The sequence below is a fragment of the Macrobrachium nipponense genome, chromosome 46, assembly GCF_015104395.2.
Source record: "Macrobrachium nipponense isolate FS-2020 chromosome 46, ASM1510439v2, whole genome shotgun sequence".
Lineage (NCBI taxonomy): Eukaryota > Metazoa > Arthropoda > Malacostraca > Decapoda > Palaemonidae > Macrobrachium > Macrobrachium nipponense.
Genome location: NC_061106.1, coordinates 42,504,979 through 42,519,190, shown reverse-complemented (window position 1 = coordinate 42,519,190; position 14,212 = coordinate 42,504,979).

Here is a 14,212-nt window from a genome sequence, read left to right as displayed (position 1 = left end):
TTTCTTTCTTTTTTTTTTTTATTTGGTGTTTCTTGTATCTTCAACTTTATTTCTGTTTTATGCACGTTCTTTCTTATTTATCGCCTCCTGAGTACAAGTTCCGTGACATTTATACTTACTGACAAGGGAAAATTACCTCCTCTCTCTCTCTCTCTCTCTCTCTCTCTCGTCTTCTCTCTCTCATCTCTCTCTCTCCTCTCTTTCTCTCTCTCTCTGCTAACAGCATCTCTTCCTTATCGAATTATGCAAATGTTTATTGTACTGTTCATGTGGTCTTTTAAATTCCATTATGGTCGGGCAACTGTGCAACGAGAATTTGATTATAATGTTACTGCAACGTTCTGTACAATGAAACTGTAATTATATTACAATGTTATCTAGATAATGTTATTTCAGTCTGTCTGTTACATCTCGATTACGAAATCTGTTCTGTTTTACACGTGCAGTTTCGTTTGAAACCTATTTTCAGTCGAAATATTTATAATTTCATGCTATAACTCAGTCTCGTTTCATATGTAGCTTTCAATCTGAAGTTAAATACCTCAAACAATGACATAGTCCGCGAAAGTTTTGAAGCAGATTTTGGCGGGGAATTATAATTGCGTTCGTCCCAGGAACTATTCAGGGACTGCGCATGCGCGCTTTCGACCCTGAATGGCGAGAGGCAAAACGAATAATGAATCCTTGATTTTATTAATGTGACCTATATATACACCCGGATATAAAAGATTGTGTTACCATCGGCAATTTGCCAGAACTTTTATGCTGTTTTGGTCGTAATGCGTTCATAACTGTATGGAATTGGACTGAAAACAATATATCATGTATATGCGCAGACACAAAGAGAGAGAGAGAGAGAGAGAGAGAGAGAGAGAGAGAGATAATGCAGATTCCTAGATAAATAAAGTGACAGAGTAGACGGATGGAGAGACACAAACATGGCTGACAAACAACTGAGTAGAGAGACAGACAGACACACCACACACAGAGAGAGAGAGAGAGGAGAGAGAGAGAGAGAGAGAGAGAGAGAGAGGGTGGCTAGATGGCAGGCAACACAGGGAGTTATATTGGCGTAAAAAGTCATAAAAAACCCTACGAACGGCAAAGGAAGACATCTAAAGAGTGGCAGCCAAACATGAAAGAGAGATGAACGAGCCCAGTAGAAATGGGAAGCGGTGGCGAGAAAAAGACCCCAGACGGGGGAGGCAGGAGGAGGAGGTAGAGGCGGAGGAGGTGGAGGAAGAGGAGAGAGGAGGAGGAGGAAGGGGAGATAGGTAGGAGGAGGGAGAGGAGGAGGACCAGGGAAGGAAAAAAAATGAAAGAAAGTCTTTTCGCCCTCCTTCCCTTTTTGCACTATCACCGAAGGTTAAGTCTTGGAGGAGGAGGAGGGAGAGAGGACCATTATACTCGGGTAGGGCGTCGAGTCCAGGGGGGGGAGGGGAGAAAACTTTGGCATTCAAAATATCCTTTAAGCATCCTTTGTTCGGGGGAGATAAAAGGAAGAAGAAAACACACGCGATGAAACGGACTGACTGCGGATTCCCCGCGATCGTTTAGATTGTTGCGTTAATTGAAACCACAAATAATCGACCGAAGAATCTTTCAAATGATAAATACTTATTCGCCGAAGGAAGGAATTTGATGGGATTCATCTGCAACGGTAGGGGATCGGAAGAGGATACTTTGAAATTGAGGACATTGAAAGTAAAAGTAAAACAATTTATAACAAAAAGGAGCGACGAAGGAGGAAATAAGGTAGGAAGGAATTATGGAAGAAAAGCCAGGCCTACAACGGAGGGATTTCCTGGTGAGGAGAATAAAATGGAGGAAGGAGGGACAGATTCCCAGAAGGGGAAGTATATATGACGAAGGGATATCTTGATGTTGCTGCAGACGAAATATTATGGACGAGAAGAGAGAGAGAGAGAGAGAGAGAGAGAGAGAGAGAGAGACAAGAATTAAATAGGAGAAAATGAGAGTATAGACAGATTATGAACGGGAGTATGGACAAGTAAATAGGAGAAAAAACGAAGTAAATAGGAGAAGAAAACGAAAGTAGTAAAAGAGAGAGAGAGAGAGAGAGAAAGAGAGAGAGAGACCTTACCTTACAGACCTTAACAGTTCGTTCGGGTTGCCCCAGGTCCCTCAGTGTGAGGCACCTCTTAATGTCTACCAGAGAGTTGCTAGTACATCTTCCGGTATATTTTGCATCTTCCAATCTTGGATGGTCTGGGATGCAGTTTAGATGATATTTGTCGAGCTTATTCTTAAACACATCTTCGCTCACTCCTGATATATTCCTCAGATGAGCTGGCAACGCATTGAATAGACGCTGCATTATCGATGCTGGTGCGTAGTGGATTAATGTCCTGTGTGCTTTCCTTATTTTCCAGGTATAGTTTTGGGCACTATTAATCTACCTCTGCTTGCTCTTTCTGATATTTTTAGTTCCATGATGTTTTCTGCTATTCCTTCTATCTGTTTCCATGCCTGAATTATCATGTAGCGTTCTCTTCTCCTTTCTAGACTATATAATTTTAAGGATTGTATCTTTCCCAGTAGTCAAGGTCTTTAACTTCTTCTATTCTAGCTGTAAAGCACCTTTGTACACTCTCTATTTGTGCAATATCCTTTTGATAGTGTGGGTACCATATCATATTGCAATATTCAAGGTGGACTACGAACATATGTTTTATAAAGCATAATCATGTGTTTCCTAGCTTTTCTTGTTTCTTTTTGAAGTGCCGTAACAACATTCCCATTTTGCTTTACATTTTGCCAACAGAATTGCTATTGATCATTGCATAACATGGTTCCTATTCATCATCACACCAAGGTCTTTAACTGCTTCCTTATTTGTGATTGTCTCATTATTAGGTCCCCTATATGCATATTGCTTTCTTTCTCTGTCTCCCAGCCATAATTTATTGATTCAAATTTATCAGAGTTAAATACCATCCTATTTACCTCTGCCCAATCATATACTTTATAAGGTCTCTTTGTAGAGCGTTCCTATCTTCATCACCAGTAATTTCTCTACTTATTCTTGTGTCATCTGCGAAAACTACTCACTACGATCCTTAACATTACTGTCGATGTCTTCAATCATAATAAACATACAGTATTGCAGCTAACACCGTACCTTGTGGCACACCGATATTACCTTGGCCTCATCCGATTTCTCGTCGTTGCAATAACTATCTGTTTTCTGTTGTGTAAAAATTCTTTTAACCATCTTCCTACTTTATCCACGATATGTGTTTTCTAATTTTCTCGCAATATATTATGGTCTACTTTGTCAAAAGCTTTTGCAAAGTCTAGATAAACCACATCTGTTTCATTTCCGCTTTTCATATTTTTGAATATGTTCTCACGGTGGACTAACAGTTGGGTTTGTGTACTTTTTCCGGGTACGAAACCATGTTGTCCTTTATTAAACAAATTATTTTTTGATTAAATGTTTCATAATATTTTTCTTCATTACCCTTTTCATACGCTTCATAATATGTGATGTTAGACTCCACAGGCCTATAAATTACTTGCCTCTAGTCTTGATCCACTTTTGAAAGTAGGGGTAATATATGCTAATTTGAGAGAGAGAGAAGTAAATAGGAGAAGAAAACGAAAGTAGTAACGGACAGAAAACGAACGCGAAGTAACCGAAGAAACCTTTATTTTCTTTGAAACACGAGAAAGAACGACGAGCGATGAGATCAGAACGGCAGTTAAGAGAAACGGTAGGAAAAGACAAAAACGGATTCCTCCAAGAGGCGAGAGAGAGAGAGAGAGAGAGGTTTCCCTTCCCTGTCGAGTGAGTCAATTTCTCCCATACAGATCTCGTGGGATCCACGTTAACGTCCAAGTTATATGTACCTCTTCTTCGACCACTCGCTGAGTAAATCTCAAGGGCTAATAATTAGTCTTTTCACTTCTGTCATCCTTATAGTGGTTAAGTGACTTTGCAGAAGATACCTCCAGCTCAAAATATGCTTCCTCCTCGATTTTCCTGCGCTGAATAAGCCTTTATAGCCATAAGCTCTTCCCACTCAGCTAAATTCAGGGGGCCAAGATCCTTTCCCATCCTCAAGACAGAGCCTAACCCTCGCGGGGCCTCTTGAGACTTCAACGTTCTCTTCGTTCTATAGGGCTCCTCAAGGCCTGGCGCCCTTCTTCTTTCTTTTGAGTAACCCTTCCAAACCCTTCTACTACTATATCCGAGAAGCAATAGGCCCCATCTCCCCATCTCGAGTCGGTTCCTACCAATTGGCCTCTTAAGGAGTGAGCCTCCAGGTCCTTTTCAACCTTAGGGAGGTGCGTCCTTATCACCCTCGAGGCAGCCTCCTTCTTGAAGTACCCGAAATTTAGGGCACGAGAGAGAGAGAGAGAGAGAGAGAGAGAGAGAGAGAATGCCAGCTATGACGACTGTATAGATTTCAAAATTTGTTTCGTTCTGTTTGTGTGTACCATATAGTACTATATGCATAGAATTAGATTCCATTTACGTACTTTTCACATAAGACAGGGCGAAGGAGTATGCAAAAAGAGATAACGTCTAGATGCAGATATCATTTTAGTGTAATAAAAAAAGAAAGTCCATAATTGAACCACGGAGGGAACAGAATAGCTTTTGATCTCTCATGATGCGTCACTTATTCCCTATAGAAGTAAGTTTTTTTTTAACTACCCCCTCAGGATTTGACGATCTCTTGAAGGACTCATTAGGAGTAATGTCCCTTATTAGTTACTTTTTGTATATCTTTCCCTGTTTTATGGGTGACCTCTTTTTTTTCAATGGTGACATGACATTACTATCGATCAGGCTTCTAATATAGAATTGAAGTTTAGTCATTAGTGCTCCGAAAATCAAATAACTCACAAAAATCTATGAGGTGACTTTGCGACAAAACACTGCTCCCCCCGAACCCAAAAAGAATGTCTGTGAAGTTTCTTCAAAAACTAGTGAGGACACCGGAGAGAAGAGAGAGAGAGAGAGAGAGAGAGAGAGTCTTTAAACCTCACTCTGTGGTTTTTATGATGAATATTCTCGTAAAGTTAGGCTCTCATCTTTTACAATTAAGGAAATGCTGAGACTACCGGAGAAAATTGACTGTCTTCTCTTAGAGGAGAAAGGTGCTAAATGTGCAATGTCAAATTTAGACGCATATTATGCCCTTGTTAGTCTGAGTTCATTGTCAGATGAATTGTGTTGAGAAGCGTAGCTGTCTGCCGAATTTTCTGTCAGATGTTCGTTCGTTTTAGATCAAGCTGGCCTTATGCCAGCACGGTCATATGTGAAGCGTTGTCTGTTGATGTGATCGGATGGAGAAAGAATCGGTTCAAATTAATTAGTTAATAAATTATATTGATTTTAGAACCAAAGAATCGTACGTGCATTTGAAAATCTTAGTCCTAACCACATCTCTCTCTCTCTCTCTCTCTCTCTCTCTCTCTCTCTCTCTCTCTCTCTCTCTCGTGCTCGCTTTCATAATACGATATGAGTAAGTCTGTTACCAGTTGGCATCTCATTCATCCCGAGGAAAAAAGTATAGGTGACAACGGGAGGGAGACGGAATGAGATTCTGTCGTTTGGTCGAGGGGAAAAGCGAAGCCCAGGTTTCGAGACAAAATCTCAGAGAAGAAGAAAATTGGAGGTCGACGTTTTCTTTATCAGTCGCTTCTCCGTTTTCTAACGACCTTTGCCGTGAACTTCAATAAGATCTTCACGTTTCTTAATGCTTTGCTTCCTATTTTGTTTTTGTTTTTTCTGTGGTTAATTGGCACGAAGACATATGTGATTGTTGCTGTGTTGATGCAATCATCAAAGCATTATCATTTAATTGCAGAATTGTCTTCATTTCCATTTTACCTCAAGTAAGCCAAGCGTTTTTAGTACTTTTTCATTTTGCATCAGCATCAAATGCTTATTTTATAACCTAAGCTCGACTTCGAACATCATAGAGCTGTTCTTGAGATATTCACTGAAACCCTTTTACAATTTACTTCAAAAGGGTGGCGACCAGCGCTTCAGGCTGACATTAGGATGACGTCAGAGTGACGGAATAATAACCTGGAATATAAAATTTAGGCTAAAGGCAAGTGCTGGGACCTGTGAGGTCATTCAGCACTCCAGAGTGATGGTCCTGCTCGTCATCGTCTGGGTTTAGGTGGTCCTACTGGATGTCCTTATCCGGTCACTCTCGGGTCCAACTTTGTCAGTCTGAGTTTATAAGTTTGTTGGAAAACTTCGCCTTAGGTGCCAACTACTTAGTTTAGCATCTAAAAAACACGTATCTTTTATGAACATCAACAACCTTCGCTTGTGTTTTATTCAAAATCCCCAGAAAAAACCTTAACATTTTTAGAGAGAATTATGGTGATCGTTCCTCGCTGATGCATAATTTCATTCTTCGTAAAACTCTTGTTTTGAATAATATAGTATTCAGTGAAAAAATCCCGCCAGATTCAGGGAAATGCTGGTTCGGGGTTGTTGATAACTTCGTCGAGATGGAAGATGATGCCTTAATGATTTGCTCCAGGTGTTGGTCTTAATTCTGTGACGTAAAAGACTCGAATTTCTACCGAGTGTAGGCCAAACGTACAAACGACAACAACACCATGATTAACAGCTTTCCTAGGGCTGGCCCCGAAGGATTAGATATTTTTACGTGGCTAGGAACCAATTGGTTACCTAGCAACGGGACCTACAGCTTATTGTGGGATCCGAACCACATTATATCGAGAAATGCATTTCTATCGCCAGAAATAAAATTCCTCTGATTCCCCCGCGTTGGCCGAGCCGAGAATCGAACTTCGGACCACCGGATTGGTAGCCGAGCGCAAAAAACACTTGTCCAACGAGGTAAAACTAACAATATAATAATAATAATAATAATATAATAATAATAATAATGATAATAATATTTTGGAAGAAGACCCTCTTAAAAATTTTAAACAAATTCTGTTGGATAAAATGGCGAGAATTCAGCGAATTAAATCTTTTTTATTATCTTTTCTATTTTTCTTATTACTCGCTTTTCTGGCTCAGCGGTACTTCTTAATAATTGGCCAATATTCATATTGGGAATAATGCTGAAAGTGGTATTTTATTTAGAACTGGATTTATTAGTAAAAAACCTGTATTATCAAAATACTGGTATTATCAAAGTAATAATAATATAATGATAATAATAATAAATAACAACAATAATAATAATATAATAAATATTTGTTATAAAGGGTGTATCTCAAGAACTTGAGATTTTTCTATCCTACAGGAAATAATCAAACAGTACACTATATTCCAACACGTCAACCAAGGCACTGACCATCTAAAAGTCTGTCTAAAAATCTGACTTCTCCTAAAACGATCGCTTTCACGGGAACCTTCTCCTTTTTAGGAATCTTATTGACCTTTTGTAGCCTTTTCCTTTGAAGGCTTTAAGTTTAATTCCAGAAACCTTTTAGACAGCACAAATTGTGGTCCTTCCTTTCCAAATCTAGTCGGCAGGAAATCGATCACGCGTAAGAGTCCGTTCGTTCACGCTTTGTGAAGTTCCGTCTGTTGCAGAGATATATCACTCGCAGGTTTGCTTGGCGCCATTTTCTCGTCGAGTTGCGTTTCACTGACTTACTCTCTTGGAAAGAAGAAGAAGAAGAAGAAGGAGAAGAGGAAGAAGAAGAAGGAGTTACGTTTCGTTGACTTACTCTCTTGGCGAGAATGAGAAGAAGAAGTCTACGCTTCTTCCCACCCGTAACGTCTGCCGCAGAACATTTTGTTGTGGGTTAGCCTACATCTGCGGAAGGTAAATTATCTGAATTTCATACTTTTTATATAGGAGGAAGCAATGTAATACGTTTTATCAGTAGGGGGGGGGACTTGGGGGTACTTTGGGTGGGAGGGGTGTTACGGGAAGATCATGATGAGGTGTTCCTCACAACCTCTCGACATTTACATTTCCCACCTTCATGAAGGCCTCCTTCATCTTCATAGGTTTGTTCTTGGTCTGCCTTTCTCCTGCTTGTAGTAGACCCCCAAAACGGGAGACGATCGCGAAGCGAGATCTTAATCGGAATTAACTTAGATTAACATTTGTCCCATAAGATACTTACTTAATTCTCGGGCATTTCATTGAGGTGTGAGAGATGTGTATTTCTGGTGATAGAAGTTCACTCTCGACGTGGTTCGGAAGTCACGTAAAGCCGTTGGTCCCGCATCTGAATAACCACTGGTTCCGTGAAACGTGAAAACACCATAAAAACAAACCATAAGATACTTAACATTCAACCTGAGCGAACTAACGAGGGATAATCTGACGCATTTCGTAAGTCAGTTTAGGGCAACTGGATCGTAAATAATTCCTCCGTCGATCTGAAAATGAGAAACGGCGATTAGCACCTGTTACGGCGCGTACTATGTTTATACTACACATCAAAGGATGAGAGAGAGAGAGAGAAGAGATAGAGAGAGAGGTAAAGAGGGGGGGGGGGGGGTGGGGGGGGGGGGGGGCGGGAGAGATGTATTTGTTAATAAAAAGGCTATCAAAAGCTCCGAAACCTTTGATCTTCCAATTTAATTTCCTACTCGAAAATGTTTGAAAATACTTTAAAAGGCGGAGAAGTATTAGTTAACGTTTATTGAATTCTTTAAATGAAACGTTTTTGAGTCTTTTGTATCGTAAAATGGTTGGAAGCGTGAACAATGTTTTCTTCTTCAGCACCGTAGAATTCACAACATTCACTGCAACATTCTATACCGAATTACCTTGAAGCCTCAAAAATAAATAAATAAATCAATAAAAAAGACGAAAGTAACCAAATATTTGCGAAACAAACAGTACAGAACTCCCTGCAAATGGCTCTGGGAATAGATTTTTGCAATCACGGTAAACTAAATTTGTCTGAATTCCTCAATTATGAATAAATAAAATATTGGTTTTGAGACGGGATCGCCGCTGTAGGTATATACTAAATTTGTAAGTGAACCAAAGGGGTAAAGTGTGAGTGTGTGTGTGTAAGTAAAAAATAACAATAATTACAGATAAGATTTATCACGCGTCAAATACGCAACAGAACGACCAAGAGAATTTCCATAAATAAGTGAAAAAGAGAATAACCAATTGTGAGAAATGGTGAATAGAAAAGTGGAGAATGACAGATAAGAGGGGATAAGAAGATGGACGACTGGAGACGAGGAAATGTTTACGGAGAGAGAGAGAGAGAGAGAGAACGAGAGAGACGAGAGAGAGAGAGAGAGAGAGAGCTGATAAATGAACAAGGAAACACCGGAAGGGGGAACGAATAGCGAGCAAAATACAAAGGATAAATCCGCGATGATTTTAATCTCCGACAAAGACGATTTTCCGGCTTTGTTCACGTAGTTACTAGAGTATTTATTATTATTATTATTATTATTATTATTATTATTATGTTCATATTATTATTATCATTATTATTATTATTATTATTATTATTATTATTATTATTATTAATACTGGGACAACCAAACCCCAGTTATGTAACTGTATAAATATATTTGTCTTTAAAGCGTGAACCTTTACATGCATACATCTCTGTCTGTCTGTCTCTTCTCTCTCTACTCTCTCTCTCTCTCTCTCTCTCTCTATATATATATATATATATGTGTGTGTGTGTGTGTATGTATATATATTGATGTGTGTGTGTTTTGTATGTATAGTTATATAATTGTAGACTGTAACCTCATTTCTAAGACATGTATTTATTATTATTATTATTATTATTATTATTATTATTATTATTATTATTGTTAAAAAGGATGGCAGAATTGAGTTGATTTTATATATTATTTTTTTCTATTTTCCTTACAATTCGCTTCTCAGGCTCACGATGTTTCTGAGTAACTGACAATATTTCATATTGGGAATTTTCAAAAATTTTCTTATAAATGCTGAAGGTAATCTTTTATTAGAACAGGATATCAGGTCCAGGTCAAGCAGGGGTCGTCGTCAGTGCCGGTATTATTCCGTAGGCGTAGTTCAGTTCGGGGCTGGGGTCGTCTTCCTATCACCGTGCAAAGTAATTGACAAAGAAACGAACCAGTCAAGATCCCTGTTCCGTTAATGAAAAAGTCACCGACAAGGGAAACAAGAGAGAGAGAGAGAGAGAGAGAGAGAGGAGAGGAGAGAGAGAGAGAGAGAGAGCCATTTAACGACATTAATGCACTACAATTTATAATTTTATCTTGCTATCGAAAATGATTGAGAGAGAAAAATGAGAGGAGATAATTTGTGATTTGAGAGCTAAGTAAATCCGATAATCCCATCACCCGTCTTCGTTACTTGACTTACATTGAGTGAGAGAGAGAGAGAGAGAGAGAGAGAGAGAGAGAGAGAGAGAGAGAGAGAGAGAATCATTAAAAGAGGGTAAACAATAATGAATACGAACTTCTTTACGTTCATTGATCGTACCCTTCCATTTACCTTAAGAGAAGAGAGAGAGAGAGAGAGAGAGAGAGAGAGGGAGAGAGAGAGAGAGAGAGAATTCAGTGATCGTTCCCTTGAATTACATTACGAGAGAGAGAGAGAGAGAGAGAGAGAGAGAGACTATCCGTGTAATCGCCTTATTTTAATATTGCTGAACAATATTAAATAGTACATATAAATTTTTCACTTCTGCACCCGTATTTTATCACCCACCGTAGATGGGTAAGTTTGCTAGTAATAATAATAGCTACAGTATTATTATTATTAGTTATTATTATTATTATTATTATTATTATTATTATTATTATTATTATTATTATATAGCATCATAACTACTTAATAATAATAAGAATAATAATAATAATAATAATAATAATAATAAATAATAATAATAAGAATAATAACTAAAGAACTAGCCAGCGATGACACATGGCAATGGCTACAGAGGGCGGAGAGCTAAAGAAGGAAACTGAAGGAATGATAACAGCGGCACAAGATCAGGCCCTAAGAACCAGATATATTCAAAGAACGATAGACCGGAAATAACATCTCTCCCATATGTAGGAAGTGCAATACGAAAAATGAAACCATAAACCACATAGCAAGCGAATGCCCGGCACTTGCACAGAACCAGTACAAAAAGAGCATGATTCAGTGGCAAAAGCCCTCCACTGGAGCCTGTGCAAGAAACATCAGCTACCTTGCGTAATAAGTGGTACGAGCACCAACCTGAAGGAGTGATAGAAAACGATCAGGCAAAGATCCTCTGGGACTATGGTATCAGAACGGATAGGGTGATACGTGCAAACAGACCAGAGTGACGTTGATTGACAAAGTCAAGAAGAAAGTATCACTCATTGATGTCGCAATACCATGGGACACCAGAGTTGAAGAGAAAGAGAGGGAAAAATGGATAAGTATCAAGATCTGAAAATAGAAATAAGAAGGATATGGGATATGCCAGTGGAAATCGTACCATAATCATAGGAGCACTAGGCACGATCCCAAGATCCCTGAAAAGGAATCTAGAAAAAACTAGAGGCTGAAGTAGCTCCAGGACTCATGCAGAGAGTGTGATCCTAGAAACGGCACACATAGTAAGAAAAGTGATGGACTCTAAGGAGGCAGGATGCAAACCCGGAACCCCACACTATAAATATCACCCAGTCGAATTGGTTGGAGGACTGTGATAGAGCAAAAAAAAAAAAATAATGTAGCTACTATTATTATCACTGACAGTAGGATGAAAATGTCATAATATTATTATCATTCTCATAATGATAATGCAAGGAGAGTAAATAGCAAAGTGGTGGAACGTACCGCTCACCAGTCTACCATGGGTCTAGTTGTATATACCTAGACTCCTAGACCGTGATTCTACCCTCCTAGTATATACATTCCTTGACACCTTCTCGATCACCGTGATTTGAAAATTGCGATCGGCCTATTGGGGGGTTGGGGGGGGGGGGGGGGAGCCTCAGCCGGGGCAACAATCGGCAATCGGCATCTCTTTGGCGACGGGAGTTGCCGTGATTGCCGGGAACACCTCTGAGAGCACCTCTGTCAAAATTCGTTTGCATAATGTAAGCGATTTGGACGGGTTGCTAATGGTGAGGTGGGGGGGATGGTGGACGAGGATGGGTGGCGGGCTGGGGGAAGTCTTCGTTTGAGACCTATCAGTATAAGTAGGGATAAAGGTACTTTTTGTTCGTCTTCTTCTTCTTTATTAAGTACGCGTTACCAGAAGGCGCTACCTTGATTATAATGTATTTTGTTGTCAGCGGGGAGGGGAGGGGGGGGGGGGGGAAGGCGTGTTTTCGTTTTGAGACCTGTCAGGATAAGTAGGGATAAAAATGCTTTCTTCTTCTTCTACTTCTTCTTTATTAAGTCAGTGTTACCAGAAGACGTTTCCTTGAATTATAGTCTATTTTGTTGCCAACTCCTTGCGTCAGTCAGATCACGTGACACGTCTATAAATGACACCAGCGTGAAGAGGAATTAAACGGAAAAAATATTAACTCGTGCTGCAAATTTTGTTGGCATGACATTAGAAGCTGACAGGATATAGGCTCAAACGACACTACTTTGATCAAAATCGTAGAACCTGACAGAAAACAAATCCCTGCCTGGCTAACTATAAAAGAAAATTACATAATCGCTTTTGCATGCGTAAGTGTTGGTGGCGCGCGTAATTCATGGTAATTCATCTTGCCTACACAACTTTGAACATCAGCTGTCGTAGGTTATTCATCATGAATGTAAGGATAAGATAGATTACATAAAATGAGGCTGCCTTTTGTTTTCATATATAACAATTGGTATTCCGTCGAATTGCAAAATAGAATGTTAACTAAAGTTGCATTTGTGACTTGAAGTAACCAAGCAGATTAAACTTCTTGTGGGATGAAGTCAATGTATTTTACGACAAATTCTGCGACATATTCGTAACTGCACATCCGGGTATTATAATTTACGTTGATCGACAGTCACTTCTTTCTTTCATTCTCTCGGAATTCGCTCTCGTAATCTGGAACGAGAATTCAAAACCTCGTCCATTAGTCTGGCGATTCGAAAAAACGGCTGGATTAAAATGGGCCACGAAAATGATATTGTATTCCAGAGTTTCCCCCGGATTCATATCAGGAGCGTAGTTTGGTTCTAAAGTTTTTTTTTTTTTTTTTTTTTTTTTTTTTCTATGATTTTCTCCCAATCCCCTTAATGGAAGACATCTGGAACAAAAAAATATATATAATAATATAATAAACTCTTGCAATATGACCGCTCAAGTGTAAACAAAAAGGGATAAAACTTCAAAATTATTTTTGATGGTACATGACCGTGTAGTAACGTGATTTATAAAAAAACCAAGTTTACTTTCTCATCTGGTAACTCAAAAAAAGAAAAAAAAGAAAACAAAATCAACAACACGATATATATATATATATATATATATATATATATATATATATATATATATATATATATGTTTTACTTGTTCTATTTACAGTCTCATCCAGTGGCTCTCGATGCTAGAAAAAAAAATTCTTTACACTTACAAGCAGTAAATCAAATACCTTTACTTGCTCTACCATTACCCAAAGTTCCATATAATTCCGATCAATACTCTACACATCAATGTCACCATGTTGTTAGTATATCTCTCCAATTTCCCAAACTCAAAGCCGTCCAATAAAATCAAAGGCATTGGTACTTCCGCACACCGTGTCACCATCAGCACGTTATTTGCCTTTGACTCACCTCCTCTCGTGTACCGCACGAGCCACAGGTAAAGAGAAGGGACAATAATTACCTGTCAGGTGTTCAGTCGGGACTGACTAGGACTCGTCAGGTACAGGAGACTTATATTGGATTACGGTGTCCATCATTTCTGAGAGAGCACAAGATCGGGATCTCGAGTGTGATATTGAAATCAATAAATCCGAAAGTGGGAAGGGAAGTGTCTGGGGTTATCAGGGGAGAGAGAGAGAGAGAAAGAGAGAGATAGGGACAGGAAGAGACAGATATCCAATCACATCCCTACCTCGACGAGGAAACGTGAAGTGAAGATTGCCAAGTCTTCGCTCACAGTAACCGAGGAAACGTGAAGAAATTCTTGCATTCACTAAAACGAGTATTGTAGCCAAAAGCTCATTCATTCTCGTCATTAAATCCTTTAAGTAACTGACAATAGAAACCACAAAGAAAATTCAAAACTAATGAAAAATCAAACAAACACGAAAATACCAACGGAA